Raw genomic sequence first — 18,243 nt, 5'->3', positions numbered from 1 at the left:
TTATGAAAACTTAGGACACTAAAGAGGCCTGATTGCGTTTGCTGTAGAGGGACAAAATACATTTTTGCACGATGGCGCACAGCCGGTTTGGTTTCCGTGTAATAAAGGTGAGAACTCTCTTGGTAGATAGTGTGGTCTACAGCTTATCATGAGGTGTTCTACCTCAGGCGAGCAATACCTCAAGACTTCTTTAATATTAAACATTGCACACCAACAGTTATTGACAAATAGACACAGCCCACCCCTCGTCTTACCAAACGTAGCTGCTCTGTCCTGCCGATACACAGAGAAGCCATGCAGCTCTCTATTATCCGTGTCGTCGTTCAGCCATGTCTCGGTAAAACGTAAGATATTATAGTTTTTAATGTCCCTTTGGTAGGATCATCTTAATCGTAGTTCTATCAGTTTGTTTTCCAATGATTGCACGTTGCCTAATAATATGGAGGAAAAGGTGGTTTACCTGCTCGTCTGAAAGTTCTTACAAGGCACCCGCTCTCCTCCCCCTTTTCCTCCGTATTTTCTTTATGCTAATGACGGGGATTTGGGCCTTGTCTTGACAAAGCATTATATCCTTTGCATCGGACACATTAAAGAAAAATCTTTGTCCAGTTCGAGGTGAGTAATCACTGTTCTGATGTCCAGAAGCTCTCTTCGGTCACAAGAGACAGTAGCAGCAACATTATGTACAAAATGAGTTACAAACAATGCGAAAAAACTAACAAAACAGCTCAGTTGGTTAGGAGCCTAGTTGGTTAGCTCTCTGTGTACATCCGGGGACCAACCGTGCTTCCCTGTTAAGAGCCAATTGCAATTTTCCTAAGTCCTTCTTTGTGGCACTTGACCACAGAACTGAACAGTAGTTCAGGTGCGACAAAACTAGGGCCTGTAGGACCTGCCTTGTTGATAGTGCTGTTAAGAAGGTAGAGAAGGGCTTTATTATGGACAGACTTCCCCCTATCTTAGCTGCTTTTGTATCATTATGTATCATTATGTTTTAACCATGACAGTCTACAATCCTGTTTAGTCATCTCAACTTGCTCAATATCCACATTATTTATTACAAGATTTAGTTGATGTTTAGGGTTTAGTGAATGATTTGTCCCAAATACGATGCTTGAAGATTTTGAAATATTTAGGACAAAATGATTCAATTCTGAAGCTAACTGCAGCTCTTTGTTGATTGTTGCAGTCATTTCAGTCTCTGTAGTAGCTGATGTGTATAGTGTTGAGCCATCCATCATTCCTTCAATTCTGACCAGTTTCCCAGTCCCTGCCAATGAAAAACATCCCCACAGCATGATGCTGCCACCACCATGCTTCACTGTGGGGATGTTGTTCTCGGGGTGATGAGAGGTTTTATGGTTGCGCAAGACATAGCATTTTCCTTGATGGTCAAAATTCTGCTCAATTTTAGTCTCATCTGACCAGATTACCTTCTTCCATATGTTTGGGGAGTTTCCCACATGCCTTTTGGCGAACACCAAACATGTTTGCTTATTTATTTCTTTAAGCGATGGCTTTTTTCTAGATTTATTGGTGCTCTGTGGGATATTCAAAGTTTCTGATATTTTTTAATAACTCAAGCCTGATCTGTACTTCTCCTCAACTTTGTCCCTGACCTGTGTGGAGAGCTGCTTGGTCTTCATAGTGCAACTTGATTGGTGGTGCCCCTTGCTTAGTGGTGTTGCAGACTCTGGGGCCTTTTAGGACAGGTGTATATATACTGAGATCATGTCACAGATCATGTGACACTTAGATTGCACACAGGTGGACTTAATTTAACTAATTATGTGACTTCTGAATGTAATTGGTTGCACCAGATCTTATTTAGGGACTTCATAGCAAAGGGGGTGAATGCATATGCACGCACCTGTTTTCAGTTTTTTATTTTTTGGAATTTTTTGAAACAAGTAATTTTTTTCATTTCACTTCACCAATTTGGACTATTTTGTGTATGTACATTACACAGAATCAAAATCAAAATCCATTTAAATTACAGGCTGTAATGAAACAAAATAGGAAAAATGCCAAGGGGGGTGAATACTTTTGCAAGGCACTCTATGTCGAAAAAGTACAGAAGTGCAACATTCTCTACCTTTTTACAGTAACTTTCAGGCAACTGACTGCCAGTAAGTTACCGTAAAAACAACTGGATTTGTTTTACAGCGCAGGATGGAATAGTCTTGGGTGTAAGATCAGAAAGAAACTTTGGTTTAACAGTTCATTAAAGTAATGTACTGTTAAAAAAAAGTTTATTGCAATTTACGGTAGCATACTGTACCCTTTTCACAGTAACTTATTGGTAAGTGGCTGCCAGTAAGTTAACGTGAAAACAACACGATTTGTTTTACAATGTGGGGTTATGGAAGTGTCAGGGACGGACAAGCCATAGGGCAATTCTGGCAAATGTCCATTATACAGGAGGTACCGGCGCACACCTACCGTCAACTAAGAGCCATTTTATGCTTGAGGCTACAGAGGCATGAAGAAGGCCAAATTGGCCATCATACTGCATCGCCTCTCAGATGTTGTAACAATGTGAAGGGAACCATATATGTACCCATCCTCTGGCTGTGGTTCAATGTACAGTAGTAATGTAGCCATCCTCTGGCTGTGGCTCAATGTACAGTAGTAATGTAGCCATCCTCTGGCTGTGGTTCAATGTACAGTAGTAATGTAGCCGTCCTCTGGCTGTGGCTCAATGTACAGTAGTAATGTACCCATCCTCTGGCTGTGGTTCAATGTACAGTAGTAATGTAGCCATCCTCTGGCTGTGGCTCAATGTACAGTAGTAATGTAGCCATCCTCTGGCTGTGGTTCAATGAGGAGTAGTAATGTAGCCATCCTCTGGCTGTGGTTCAATGACGAGCAGTAATGTAGCCATCCTCTGGCTGTGGTTCAATGAGGAGCAGTAATGTAGCCATCCTCTGGCTGTGGCTCAATGTGGAGTAGTAATGCAGCCATCCTCTGGCTGTGGTTCAATGTACAGTAGTAATGTAGCCATCCACTGGCTGTGGCTCAATGTACAGTAGCAATGTAGCCATCCTCTGGCTGTGGTTCAATGAGGAGCAGTAATGTAGCCATCCTCTGGCTGTGGTTCAATGAGGAGCAGTAATGTACCCATCCTCTGGCTGTGGTTCAATGAGGAGTAGTAATGTAGCCATCCTCTGGCTGTGGTTCAATATACAGTAGTAATGTAGCCATCCTCTGGCTGTGGTTCAATGTACAGTAGTAATGTAGCCATCCTCTGGCTGTGGTTAAATGAGGAGCAGTAATGTAGCCATCCTAAGGCTGTGGTTCAATGTACAGTAGTAATGTAGCCATCCTCTGGCTGTGGCTCAATGTACAGTAGTAATGTAGCCATCCTCTGGCTGTGGTTCAATGTGGACTAGTAATGTAGCCATCCTCTGTGGTTCAATGTGGAGTAGTATTGTAGCCATCCTCTGTGGTTCAATGTACAGTAGTAATGTAGCCATCCTCTGGCTGTGGTTCAATGTACAGTAGTAATGTAGCCATCATCTTGCTGTGGTTCAATGTACAGTAGTAATGTAGCCATCCTCTGGCTGTGGTTCAATGTGGAGTAGTAATGTAGCCATCCTCTGGCTGTGGTTCAATGTACAATAGTAATGTAGCCATCCTCTGGCTGTGGCTCAATGAGGAGCAGTAATGTAGCCATCCTCTGGCTGTGGTTCAATGTACAGTAGTAATGTAGCCATCCTCTGGCTGTGGTTCAATGAGGAGCAGTAATGTAGCCATCCTCTGGCTGTGGCTCAATGTACAGTAGTAATGTAGTCTTCCTCTGGCTGTGGTTCAATGAGGAGTAGTAATGTAGCCATCCTTTGGCTGTGGTTCAATGAGGAGCAGTAATGTAGCCATCCTCTGGCTGTGGTTCAATGAGGAGCAGTAATGTAGCCATCCTAAGGCTGTGGTTCAATGTACAGTAGTAGTGTAGCCATCCTCTGGCTGTGGCTCAATGTACAGTAGTAATGTAGCCATCCTCTGGCTGTGGTTCAATGTACAGTAGTAAAGTAGCCATCCTCTGGCTGTGGTTCAATGTACAGTAGTAATATAGCCATCCTCTGGCTGTGGCTCAATGAGGAGTAGTAATGTAGCCATCCTCTGGCTGTGGTTCAATGAGGAGTAGTAATGTAGCCATCCTCTGGCTGTGGTTCAATGTGGAGTAGTAATGTAGCCATCCTCTGGCTGTGGTTCAATGTACAGTAGTAATGTAGCCGTCCTCTTGCTGTGGCTCAATGTACGGTAGTAATGTAGCCATCCTCTGACTGTGGCTCAATGTACAGTAGTAATGTAACCATCCTCTGGCTGTGATTCAATGTTCAGTAGTAATGTAGCCATCCTCTGGCTGTGGTTCAATATTCAGCAGTAATGTAGCCATCCTCTGGCTGTGGCTCAATATACAGTAGTAATGTAGCCATCCTCTGGCTGTGGCTCAATGTACAGTAGTAATGTAGCCATCCTCTGGCTGTGGTTCAATGAGGAGTAGTAATGTAGCCATCCTCTGGCTGTGGTTCAATGACGAGCAGTAATGTAGCCATCCTCTGGCTGTGGCTCAATGTGGAGTAGTAATGTAGCCATCCTCTGGCTGTGGTTCAATGACGAGGAGTAATGTAGCCATCCTCTGGCTGTGGCTCAATGTGGAGTAGTAATGTAGCCATCCTCTGGCTGTGGTTCACTGTGGAGTAGTAATGTAGCCATCCTCTTGCTGTGGTTCAATGTACAGTAGTAATGTAGCCATCCACTGGCTGTGGCTCAATGTACAGTAGCAATGTAGCCATCCTCTGGCTGTGGTTCAATGAGGAGCAGTAATGTAGCCATCCTCTGGCTGTGGTTCAATGAGGAGCAGTAATGTACCCATCCTCTGGCTGTGGTTCAATGAGGAGTAGTAATGTAGCCATCCTCTGGCTGTGGTTCAATGACGAGCAGTAATGTAGCCATCCTCTGGCTGTGGCTCAATGTGGAGTAGTAATGTAGCCATCCTCTGGCTGTGGTTCACTGTGGAGTAGTAATGTAGCCATCCTCTTGCTGTGGTTCAATGTACAGTAGTAATGTAGCCATCCACTGGCTGTGGCTCAATGTACAGTAGTAATGTAGCCATCCTCTGGCTGTGGTTCAATGAGGAGCAGTAATGTAGCCATCCTAAGGCTCTGGTTCAATGTACAGTAGTAATGTAGCCATCCTCTGGCTGTGGCTCAATGTACAGTAGTAATGTAGCCATCCTCTGGCTGTGGTTCAATGTGGACTAGTAATGTAGCCATCCTCTGTGGTTCAATGTGGAGTAGTAATGTAGCCATCCTCTGTGGTTCAATGTACAGTAGTAATGTAGCCATCCTCTGGCTGTGGTTCAATATACAGTAGTAATGTAGCCATCATCTGGCTGTGGTTCAATGTACAGTAGTAATGTAGCCATCCTCTGGCTGTGGCTCAATGTACAGTAGCAATGTAGCCATCCTCTGGCTGTGGTTCAATGAGGAGCAGTAATGTAGCCATCCTCTGGCTGTGGTTCAATGAGGAGCAGTAATGTACCCATCCTCTGGCTGTGGTTCAATGAGGAGTAGTAATGTAGCCATCCTCTGGCTGTGGTTCAATATACAGTAGTAATGTAGTCATCCTCTGGCTGTGGTTCAATGTACAGAAGTAATGTAGCTATCCTCTGGCTGCGGTTCAATGAGGAGCAGTAATGTAGCCATCCTAAGGCTGTGGTTCAATGTACAGTAGTAATGTAGCCATCCTCTGGCTGTGGCTCAATGTACAGTAGTAATGTAGCCATCCTCTGGCTGTGGTTCAATGTGGACTAGTAATGTAGCCATCCTCTGTGGTTCAATGTGGAGTAGTAATGTAGCCATCCTCTGTGGTTCAATGTACAGTAGTAATGTAGCCATCCTCTGGCTGTGGTTCAATGTACAGTAGTAATGTAGCCATCATCTGGCTCTGGTTCAATGTACAGTAGTAATGTAGCCATCCTCTGGCTGTGGTTCAATGAGGAGTAGTAATGTACCCATCCTCTGGCTGTGTTTCAATGAGGAGTAGTAATGTAGCCATCCTCTGGCTGTGGTTCAATGAGGAGCAGTAATGTAGCCATCCTAAGGCTGTGGTTCAATGTACAGTAGTAGTGTAGCCATCCTCTGGCTGTGGCTCAATGTACAGTAGTAATGTAGCCATCCTCTGGCTGTGGTTCAATGTACAGTAGTAAAGTAGCCATCCTCTGGCTGTGGTTCAATGTACAGTAGTAATGTAGCCATCCTCTGGCTGTGGCTCAATGAGGAGTAGTAATGTAGCCATCCTCTGGCTGTGGTTCAATGAGGAGTAGTAATGTAGCCATCCTCTGGCTGTGGTTCAATGTGGAGTAGTAATGTAGCCATCCTCTTGCTGTGGTTCAATGTACAGTAGTAATGTAGCCGTCCTCTGGCTGTGGCTCAATGTACAGTAGTAATGTAGCCATCCTCTGACTGTGGCTCAATGTACAGTAGTAATGTAACCATCCTCTGGCTGTGGTTCAATATTCAGTAGTAATGTAGCCATCCTCTGGCTGTGGTTCAATGTTCAGCAGTAATGTAGCCATCCTCTGGCTGTGGCTCAATATACAGTAGTAATGTAGCCATCCTCTGGCTGTGGCTCAATGTACAGTAGTAATGTAGCCATCCTCTGGCTGTGGTTCAATGAGGAGTAGTAATGTAGCCATCCTCTGGCTGTGGTTCAATGACGAGCAGTAATGTAGCCATCCTCTGGCTGTGGCTCAATGTGGAGTAGTAATGTAGCCATCCTCTGGCTGTGGTTCACTGTGGAGTAGTAATGTAGCCATCGTCTTGCTGTGGTTCAATGTACAGTAGTAATGTAGCCATCCACTGGCTGTGGCTCAATGTACAGTAGCAATGTAGCCATCCTCTGGCTGTGGTTCAATGAGGAGCAGTAATGTACCCATCCTCTGGCTGTGGTTCAATGAGGAGCAGTAATGTAGCCATCCTAAGGCTGTGGTTCAATGTACAGTAGTAATGTAGCCATCCTCTGGCTGTGGCTCAATGTACAGTAGTAATGTAGCCATCCTCTGGCTGTGGTTCAATGTGGACTAGTAATGTAGCCATCCTCTGTGGTTCAATGTGGAGTAGTAATGTAGCCATCCTCTGTGGTTCAATGTACAATTGTAATGTAGCCATCCTCTGGCTGTGGTTCAATGTACAGTAGTAATGTAGCCATCATCTGGCTGTGGTTCAATGTACAGTAGTAATGTAGCCATCCTCTGGCTGTGGTTCAATGTGGAGTAGTAATGTAGCCATCCTCTGGCTGTGGTTCAATGTACAGTAGTAATGTAGCCATCCTCTGGCTGTGGCTCAATGTACAGTAGCAATGTAGCCATCCTCTGGCTGTGGTTCAATGAGGAGCAGTAATGTAGGATCCTCTGGCTGTGGTTCAATGAGGAGCAGTAATGTACCCATCCTCTGGCTGTGGTTCAATGAGGAGTAGTAATGTAGCCATCCTCTGGCTGTGGTTCAATATACAGTAGTAATGTAGTCATCCTCTGGCTGTGGTTCAATGTACAGTAGTAATGTAGCCATCCTCTGGCTGTGGTTCAATGAGGAGCAGTAATGTAGCCATCCTAATGCTGTGGTTCAATGTACAGTAGTAATGTAGCCATCCTCTGGCTGTGGCTCAATGTACAGTAGTAATGTAGCCATCCTCTGGCTGTGGTTCAATGTGGACTATTAATGTAGCCATCCTCTGTGGTTCAATGTGGAGTAGTAATGTAGCCATCCTCTGTGGTTCAATGTACAGTAGTAATGTAGCCGTCCTCTGGCTGTGGTTCAATGTACAGTAGTAATGTAGCCATCATCTGGCTGTTGTTCAATGTACAGTAGTAATGTAGCCATCCTCTGGCTGTGGTTCAATGTGGAGTAGTAATGAAGCCATCCTCTGGCTGTGGTTCAATGTACAGTAGTAATGTAGCCATCCTCTAGCTGTGGCTCAATGTACAGTAGCAATGTAGCCATCCTCTGGCTGTGGCTCAATGAGGAGCAGTAATGTAGCCATCCTCTGGCTGTGGTTCAATGTACAGTAGTAATGTAGCCATCCTCTGGCTGTGGTTCAATGAGGAGTAGTAATGTAGCCATCCTCTGGCTGTGGCTCAATGTACAGTAGCAATGTAGCCATCCTCTGGCTGTGGCTCAATGTACAGTAGTAATGTAGCCATCCTCTGGCTGTGGTTCAATGAGGAGCAGTAATGTAGCCATCCTCTGGCTGTGGCTCAATGTACAGTAGTAATGTAGCCATCCTCTGGCTGTGGTTCAATGAGGAGTAGTAATGTAGCCATCCTCTGGCTGTGGTTCAATGAGGAGCAGTAATGTAGCCATCCTCTGGCTGTGGCTTAATGTGGAGTAGTAATGTAGCCATCCTCTGGCTGTGGTTCAATGAGGAGCAGTAATGTAGCCATCCTCTGGCTGTGGCTTAATGTGGAGTAGTAATGTAGCCATCCTCTGGCTGTGGTTCAATGAGGAGCAGTAATGTAGCCATCCTCTGGCTGTGGTTCAATGAGGAGCAGTAATGTACCCATCCTCTGGCTGTGGTTCAATGAGGAGTAGTAATGTAGCCATCCTCTGGCTGTGGTTCAATGAGGAGCAGTAATGTAGCCATCCTAAGGCTGTGGTTCAATATACAGTAGTAATGTAGCCATCCTCTGGCTGTGGCTCAATGTACAGTAGTAATGTAGCCATCCTCTGGCTGTGGTTCAATGTACAGTAGTAAAGTAGCCATCCTCTGGCTGTGGTTCAATGTACAGTAGTAATGTAGCCATCCTCTGGCTGTGGCTCAATGAGGAGTAGTAATGTAGCCATCCTCTGGCTGTGGTTCAATCAGGAGTAGTAATGTAGCCATCCTCTGGCTGTGGTTCAATGTGGAGTAGTAATGTAGCCATCCTCTGGCTGTGGTTCAATGTACAGTAGTAATGTAGCCGTCCTCTGGCTGTGGCTCAATGTACGGTAGTAATGTAGCCATCCTCTGACTGTGGCTCAATGTACAGTAGTAATGTAACCATCCTCTGGCTGTGGTTCAATGAGGAGCAGTAATGTAGCCATCCTAAGGCTGTGGTTCAATGTACAGTAGTAATGTAGCCATCCTCTGGCTGTGTCTCAATGTACAGTAGTAATGTAGCCATCCTCTGGCTGTGGTTCAATGTGGACTAGTAATGTAGTCATCCTCTGTGGTTCAATGTGGAGTAGTAATGTAGCCATCCTCTGTGGTTCAATGTACAGTAGTAATGTAGCCATCCTCTGGCTGTGGTTCAATGTACAGTAGTAATGTAGCCATCATCTGGCTGTGGTTCAATGTACAGTAGCAATGTAGCCATCCTCTGGCTGTGGCTCAATGAGGAGCAGTAATGTAGCCATCCTCTGGCTGTGGTTCAATGTACAGTAGTAATGTAGCCATCCTCTGGCTGTGGTTCAATGAGGAGTAGTAATGTAGCCATCCTCTGTGGTTCAATGTACAGTAGTAATGTAGCCATCCTCTGGCTGTGGTTCAATGTACAGTAGTAATGTAGCCATCATCTTGCTGTGGTTCAATGTACAGTAGTAATGTAGCCATCCTCTGGCTGTGGTTCAATGTGGAGTAGTAATGTAGCCATCCTCTGGCTGTGGTTCAATGTACAGTAGTAATGTAGCCATCCTCTGGCTGTGGCTCAATGAGGAGCAGTAATGTAGCCATCCTCTGGCTGTGGTTCAATGTACAGTAGTAATGTAACCATCCTCTGGCTGTGGTTCAATGAGGAGTAGTAATGTAGCCATCCTCTGGCTGTGGCTCAATGTACAGTAGCAATGTAGCCATCCTCTGGCTGTGGCTCAATGTACAGTAGTAATGTAGCCATCCTCTGGCTGTGGTTCAATGAGGAGCAGTAATGTAGCCATCCTCTGGCTGTGGCTCAATGTACAGTAGTAATGTAGCCATCCTCTGGCTGTGGTTCAATGAGGAGTAGTAATGTAGCCATCCTCTGGCTGTGGCTCAATGTACAGTAGCAATATAGCCATCCTCTGGCTGTGGTTCAATGAGGAGCAGTAATGTAGCCATCCTCTGGCTGTGGCTTAATGTGGAGTAGTAATGTAGCCATCCTCTGGCTGTGGTTCAATGAGGAGCAGTAATGTAGCCATCCTCTGGCTGTGGCTTAATGTGGAGTAGTAATGTAGCCATCCTCTGGCTGTGGTTCAATGAGGAGCAGTAATGTAGCCATCCTCTGGCTGTGGTTCAATGAGGAGCAGTAATGTACCCATCCTCTGGCTGTGGTTCAATGAGGAGTAGTAATGTAGCCATCCTCTGGCTGTGGTTCAATGAGGAGCAGTAATGTAGCCATCCTAAGGCTGTGGTTCAATATACAGTAGTAATGTAGCCATCCTCTGGCTGTGGCTCAATGTACAGTAGTAATGTAGCCATCCTCTGGCTGTGGTTCAATGTACAGTAGTAAAGTAGCCATCCTCTGGCTGTGGTTCAATGTACAGTAGTAATGTAGCCATCCTCTGGCTGTGGCTCAATGAGGAGTAGTAATGTAGCCATCCTCTGGCTGTGGTTCAATCAGGAGTAGTAATGTAGCCATCCTCTGGCTGTGGTTCAATGTGGAGTAGTAATGTAGCCATCCTCTGGCTGTGGTTCAATGTACAGTAGTAATGTAGCCGTCCTCTGGCTGTGGCTCAATGTACGGTAGTAATGTAGCCATCCTCTGACTGTGGCTCAATGTACAGTAGTAATGTAACCATCCTCTGGCTGTGGTTCAATGTTCAGTATTAATGTAGCCATCCTCTGGCTGTGGTTCAATGTTCAGTAGTAATGTAGCCATCCTCTGGCTGTGGTTCAATGTACGGTAGTAATGTAGCCATCCTCTGGCTGTGGTTCAATGAGGAGCAGTAATGTAGCCATCCTAAGGCTGTGGTTCAATGTACAGTAGTAATGTAGCCATCCTCTGGCTGTGTCTCAATGTACAGTAGTAATGTAGCCATCCTCTGGCTGTGGTTCAATGTGGAATAGTAATGTAGTCATCCTCTGTGGTTCAATGTGGAGTAGTAATGTAGCCATCCTCTGTGGTTCAATGTACAGTAGTAATGTAGCCATCCTCTGGCTGTGGTTCAATGTACAGTAGTAATGTAGCCATCCTCTGGCTGTGGTTCAATGAGGAGTAGTAATGTAGCCATCCTCTGTGGTTCAATGTACAGTAGTAATGTAGCCATCCTCTGGCTGTGGTTCAATGTACAGTAGTAATGTAGCCATCATCTTGCTGTGGTTCAATGTACAGTAGTAATGTAGCCATCCTCTGGCTGTGGTTCAATGTGGAGTAGTAATGTAGCCATCCTCCGGCTGTGGTTCAATGTACAGTAGTAATGTAGCCATCCTCTGGCTGTGGCTCAATGAGGAGCAGTAATGTAGCCATCCTCTGGCTGTGGTTCAATGTACAGTAGTAATGTAACCATCCTCTGGCTGTGGTTCAATGAGGAGTAGTAATGTAGCCATCCTCTGGCTGTGGCTCAATGTACAGTAGCAATGTAGCCATCCTCTGGCTGTGGCTCAATGTACAGTAGTAATGTAGCCATCCTCTGGCTGTGGTTCAATGAGGAGCAGTAATGTAGCCATCCTCTGGCTGTGGCTCAATGTACAGTAGTAATGTAGCCATCCTCTGGCTGTGGTTCAATGAGGAGTAGTAATGTAGCCATCCTCTGGCTGTGGTTCATTGAGGAGCAGTAATATAGCCATCCTCTGGCTGTGGCTCAATGTGGAGTAGTAATATAGCCATCCTCTGGCTGTGGTTCAATGTGGAGTAGTAATGTAGCCATCCTCTTGCTGTGGTTCAATGTACAGTAGTAATGTAGCCATCCACTGGCTGTGGCCCAATGTACAGTAGCAATATAGCCATCCTCTGGCTGTGGTTCAATGAGGAGCAGTAATGTAGCCATCCTCTGGCTGTGGCTTAATGTGGAGTAGTAATGTAGCCATCCTCTGGCTGTGGTTCAATGAGGAGCAGTAATGTAGCCATCCTCTGGCTGTGGCTTAATGTGGAGTAGTAATGTAGGCATCCTCTGGCTGTGGTTCAATGAGGAGTAGTAATGTAGCCATCCTCTGGCTGTGGCTCAATGTACAGTAGTAGTGTAGCCATCCTCTGGCTGTGGCTCAATGTACAGTAGTAATGTAGCCATCCTCTGGCTGTGGTTCAATGTACAGTAGTAAAGTAGCCATCCTCTGGCTGTGGTTCAATGTACAGTAGTAATGTAGCCATCCTCTGGCTGTGGCTCAATGAGGAGTAGTAATGTAGCCATCCTCTGGCTGTGGTTCAATGAGGAGTAGTAATGTAGCCATCCTCTGGCTGTGGTTCAATGTGGAGTAGTAATGTAGCCATCCTCTGGCTGTGGTTCAATGTACAGTAGTAATGTAGCCGTCCTCTGGCTGTGGCTCAATGTACGGTAGTAATGTAGCCATCCTCTGACTGTGGCTCAACGTACAGTAGTAATGTAACCATCCTCTGGTTGTGGTTCAATGTTCAGTAGTAATGTAGCCATCCTCTGGCTGTGGTTCAATGTTCAGCAGTAATGTAGCCATCCTCTGGCTGTGGCTCAATATACAGTAGTAATGTAGCCATCCTCTGGCTGTGGTTCAATGAGGAGTAGTAATGTAGCCATCCTCTGGCTGTGGTTCAATATACAGTAGTAATGTAGTCATCCTCTGGCTGTGGTTCAATGTACAGTAGTAATGTAGCCATCCTCTGGCTGTGGTTCAATGAGGAGCAGTAATGTAGCCATCCTAAGGCTGTGGTTCAATGTACAGTAGTAATGTAGCCATCCTCTGGCTGTGGCTCAATGTACAGTAGTAATGTAGCCATCCTCTGGCTGTGGTTCAATGTGGACTAGTAATGTAGCCATCCTCTGTGGTTCAATGAGGAGTAGTAATGTAGCCATCCTCTGGCTGTGGCTCAATGTACAGTAGCAATGTAGCCATCCTCTGGCTGTGGCTCAATGTACAGTAGTAATGTAGCCATCCTCTGGCTGTGGTTCAATGTGGAGTAGTAATGTAGCCATCCTCTGGCTGTGGTTCAATGTACAGTAGTAATGTAGCCATCCTCTAGCTGTGGCTCAATGTACAGTAGCAATGTAGCCATCCTCTGGCTGTGGCTCAATGAGGAGCAGTAATGTAGCCATCCTCTGGCTGTGGTTCAATGTACAGTAGTAATGTAGCCATCCTCTGGCTGTGGTTCAATGAGGAGTAGTAATGTAGCCATCCTCTGGCTGTGGCTCAATGTAGAGTAGCAATGTAGCCATCCTCTGGCTGTGGCTCAATGTACAGTAGTAATGTAGCCATCCTCTGGCTGTGGTTCAATGAGGAGCAGTATTGTAGCCATCCTCTGGCTGTGGCTCAATGTACAGTAGTAATGTAGCCATCCTCTGGCTGTGGTTCAATGAGGAGTAGTAATGTAGCCATCCTCTGGCTGTGGTTCAATGAGGAGCAGTAATGTAGCCATCCTCTGGCTGTGGCTTAATGTGGCGTAGTAATGTAGCCATCCTCTGGCTGTGGTTCAATGAGGAGCAGTAATGTAGCCATCCTCTGGCTGTGGCTTAATGTGGAGTAGTAATGTAGCCATCCTCTGGCTGTGGTTCAATGAGGAGCAGTAATGTAGCCATCCTCTGGCTGTGGTTCAATGAGGAGCAGTAATGTACCCATCCTCTGGCTGTGGTTCAATGAGGAGTAGTAATGCAGCCGTCCTCTGGCTGTGGTTCAATGAGGAGCAGTAATGTAGCCATCCTAAGGCTGTGGTTCAATGTACAGTAGTAATGTAGCCATCCTCTGGCTGTGGCTCAATGTACAGTGGTAATGTAGCCATCCTCTGGCTGTGGTTCAATGTACAGTAGTAATGTAGCCATCCTCTGGCTGTGGTTCAATGAGGAGTAGTAATGTAGCCATCCTCTGGCTGTGGTTCAATGAGGAGCAGTAATGTAGCCATCATCTGGCTGTGGCTCAATGTGGAGTAGTAATATAGCCATCCTCTGGCTGTGGTTCAATGTGGAGTAGTAATGTAGCCATCCTCTTGCTGTGGTTCAATGTACAGTAGTAATGTAGCCATCCACTGGCTGTGGCTCAATGTACAGTAGCAATATAGCCATCCTCTGGCTGTGGTTCAATGAGGAGCAGTAATGTAGCCATCCTCTGGCTGTGGCTTAATGTGGAGTAGTAATGTAGCCATCCTCTGGCTGTGGTTCAATGAGGAGCAGTAATGTAGCCATCCTCTGGCTGTGGCTTAATGTGGAGTAGTAATGTAGCCATCCTCTGGCTGTGGTTCAATGAGGAGCAGTAATGTAGCCATCCTCTGGCTGTGGTTCAATGTTCAGTAGTAATGTAGCCATCCTCTGGCTGTGGTTCAATGTACGGTAGTAATGTAGCCATCCTCTGGCTGTGGCTCAATGTACAGTAGTAATGTAGCCATCCTCTGGCTGTGGTTCAATGTGGACTAGTAATGTAGTCATCCTCTGTGGTTCAATGTGGAGTAGTAATGTAGCCATCCTCTGTGGTTCAATGTACAGTAGTAATGTAGCCATCCTCTGGCTGTGGTTCAATGTACAGTAGTAATGTAGCCATCATCTGGCTGTGGTTCAATGTACAGTAGCAATGTAGCCATCCTCTGGCTGTGGCTCAATGAGGAGCAGTAATGTAGCCATCCTCTGGCTGTGGTTCAATGTACAGTAGTAATGTAGCCATCCTCTGGCTGTGGTTCAATGTACAGTAGTAATGTAGCCATCCTCTGGCTGTGGTTCAATGAGGAGTAGTAATGTAGCCATCCTCTGTGGTTCAATGTGGAGTAGTATTGTAGCCATCCTCTGTGGTTCAATGTACAGTAGTAATGTAGCCATCCTCTGGCTGTTGTTCAATGAGGAGTAGTAATGTAGCCATCCTCTGGCTGTGGTTCAATGAGGAGCAGTAATGTAGCCATCCTCTGGCTGTGGCTCAATGTGGAGTAGTAATATAGCCATCCTCTGGCTGTGGTTCAATGTACAGTAGTAATGTAGCCATCCTCTGGCTGTGGTTCAATGAGGAGTAGTAATGTAGCCATCCTCTGTGGTTCAATGTGGAGTAGTATTGTAGCCATCCTCTGTGGTTCAATGTACAGTAGTAATGTAGCCATCCTCTGGCTGTTGTTCAATGAGGAGTAGTAATGTAGCCGTCCTCTGGCTGTGGTTCAATGAGGAGCAGTAATGTAGCCATCCTAAGGCTGTGGTTCAATGTACAGTAGTAATGTAGCCATCCTCTGGCTGTGGCTCAATGTACAGTGGTAATGTAGCCATCCTCTGGCTGTGGTTCAATGTACAGTAGTAATGTAGCCATCCTCTGGCTGTGGTTCAATGAGGAGTAGTAATGTAGCCATCCTCTGGCTGTGGTTCAATGAGGAGCAGTAATGTAGCCATCATCTGGCTGTGGCTCAATGTGGAGTAGTAATATAGCCATCCTCTGGCTGTGGTTCAATGTGGAGTAGTAATGTAGCCATCCTCTTGCTGTGGTTCAATGTACAGTAGTAATGTAGCCATCCACTGGCTGTGGCTCAATGTACAGTAGCAATATAGCCATCCTCTGGCTGTGGTTCAATGAGGAGCAGTAATGTAGCCATCCTCTGGCTGTGGCTTAATGTGGAGTAGTAATGTAGCCATCCTCTGGCTGTGGTTCAATGAGGAGCAGTAATGTAGCCATCCTCTGGCTGTGGCTTAATGTGGAGTAGTAATGTAGCCATACTCTGGCTGTGGTTCAATGAGGAGCAGTAATGTAGCCATCCTCTGGCTGTGGTTCAATGTTCAGTAGTAATGTAGCCATCCTCTGGCTGTGGTTCAATGTACGGTAGTAATGTAGCCATCCTCTGGCTGTGGCTCAATGTACAGTAGTAATGTAGCCATCCTCTGGCTGTGGTTCAATGTGGACTAGTAATGTAGTCATCCTCTGTGGTTCAATGTGGAGTAGTAATGTAGCCATCCTCTGTGGTTCAATGTACAGTAGTAATGTAGCCATCCTCTGGCTGTGGTTCAATGTACAGTTGTAATGTAGCCATCATCTGGCTGTGGTTCAATGTACAGTAGCAATGTAGCCATCCTCTGGCTGTGGTTCAATGTACAGTAGTAATGTAGCCATCCTCTGGCTGTGGTTCAATGAGGAGTAGTAATGTAGCCATCCTCTGTGGTTCAATGTGGAGTAGTATTGTAGCCATCCTCTGTGGTTCAATGTACAGTAGTAATGTAGCCATCCTCTGGCTGTTGTTCAATGAGGAGTAGTAATGTAGCCATCCTCTGGCTGTGGTTCAATGAGGAGCAGTAATGTAGCCATCCTCTGGCTGTGGCTCAATGTGGAGTAGTAATATAGCCATCCTCTGGCTGTGGTTCAATGTACAGTAGTAATGTAGCCATCCTCTGGCTGTGGTTCAATGAGGAGTAGTAATGTAGCCATCCTCTGTGGTTCAATGTGGAGTAGTATTGTAGCCATCCTCTGTGGTTCAATGTACAGTAGTAATGTAGCCATCCTCTGGCTGTTGTTCAATGAGGAGTAGTAATGTAGCCGTCCTCTGGCTGTGGTTCAATGAGGAGCAGTAATGTAGCCATCCTAAGGCTGTGGTTCAATGTACAGTAGTAATGTAGCCATCCTCTGGCTGTGGCTCAATGTACAGTGGTAATGTAGCCATCCTCTGGCTGTGGTTCAATGTACAGTAGTAATGTAGCCATCCTCTGGCTGTGGTTCAATGAGGAGTAGTAATGTAGCCATCCTCTGGCTGTGGTTCAATGAGGAGCAGTAATGTAGCCATCATCTGGCTGTGGCTCAATGTGGAGTAGTAATATAGCCATCCTCTGGCTGTGGTTCAATGTGGAGTAGTAATGTAGCCATCCTCTTGCTGTGGTTCAATGTACACTAGTAATGTAGCCATCCACTGGCTGTGGCTCAATGTACAGTAGCAATATAGCCATCCTCTGGCTGTGGTTCAATGAGGAGCAGTAATGTAGCCATCCTCTGGCTGTGGCTTAATGTGGAGTAGTAATGTAGCCATCCTCTGGCTGTGGTTCAATGAGGAGCAGTAATGTAGCCATCCTCTGGCTGTGGTTCAATGTACGGTAGTAATGTAGCCATCCTCTGGCTGTGGCTCAATGTACAGTAGTAATGTAGCCATCCTCTGGCTGTGGTTCAATGTGGACTAGTAATGTAGTCATCCTCTGTGGTTCAATGTGGAGTAGTAATGTAGCCATCCTCTGTGGTTCAATGTACAGTAGTAATGTAGCCATCCTCTGGCTGTGGTTCAATGTACAGTTGTAATGTAGCCATCATCTGGCTGTGGTTCAATGTACAGTAGCAATGTAGCCATCCTCTGGCTGTGGTTCAATGTACAGTAGTAATGTAGCCATCCTCTGGCTGTGGTTCAATGAGGAGTAGTAATGTAGCCATCCTCTGTGGTTCAATGTGGAGTAGTATTGTAGCCATCCTCTGTGGTTCAATGTACAGTAGTAATGTAGCCATCCTCTGGCTGTTGTTCAATGAGGAGTAGTAATGTAGCCATCCTCTGGCTGTGGTTCAATGAGGAGCAGTAATGTAGCCATCCTCTGGCTGTGGCTCAATGTGGAGTAGTAATATAGCCATCCTCTGGCTGTGGTTCAATGTACAGTAGTAATGTAGCCATCCTCTGGCTGTGGTTCAATGAGGAGTAGTAATGTAGCCATCCTCTGTGGTTCAATGTGGAGTAGTATTGTAGCCATCCTCTGTGGTTCAATGTACAGTAGTAATGTAGCCATCCTCTGGCTGTTGTTCAATGAGGAGTAGTAATGTAGCCGTCCTCTGGCTGTGGTTCAATGAGGAGCAGTAATGTAGCCATCCTAAGGCTGTGGTTCAATGTACAGTAGTAATGTAGCCATCCTCTGGCTGTGGCTCAATGTACAGTGGTAATGTAGCCATCCTCTGGCTGTGGTTCAATGTACAGTAGTAATGTAGCCATCCTCTGGCTGTGGTTCAATGAGGAGTAGTAATGTAGCCATCCTCTGGCTGTGGTTCAATGAGGAGCAGTAATGTAGCCATCATCTGGCTGTGGCTCAATGTGGAGTAGTAATATAGCCATCCTCTGGCTGTGGTTCAATGTGGAGTAGTAATGTAGCCATCCTCTTGCTGTGGTTCAATGTACACTAGTAATGTAGCCATCCACTGGCTGTGGCTCAATGTACAGTAGCAATATAGCCATCCTCTGGCTGTGGTTCAATG

This window comes from Salmo salar, chromosome 11, assembly GCF_965601325.2.
Source record: "Salmo salar chromosome 11, fSalSal1, whole genome shotgun sequence".
Lineage (NCBI taxonomy): Eukaryota > Metazoa > Chordata > Actinopteri > Salmoniformes > Salmonidae > Salmo > Salmo salar.
Note: the sequence above shows the minus strand (reverse complement) of the source record.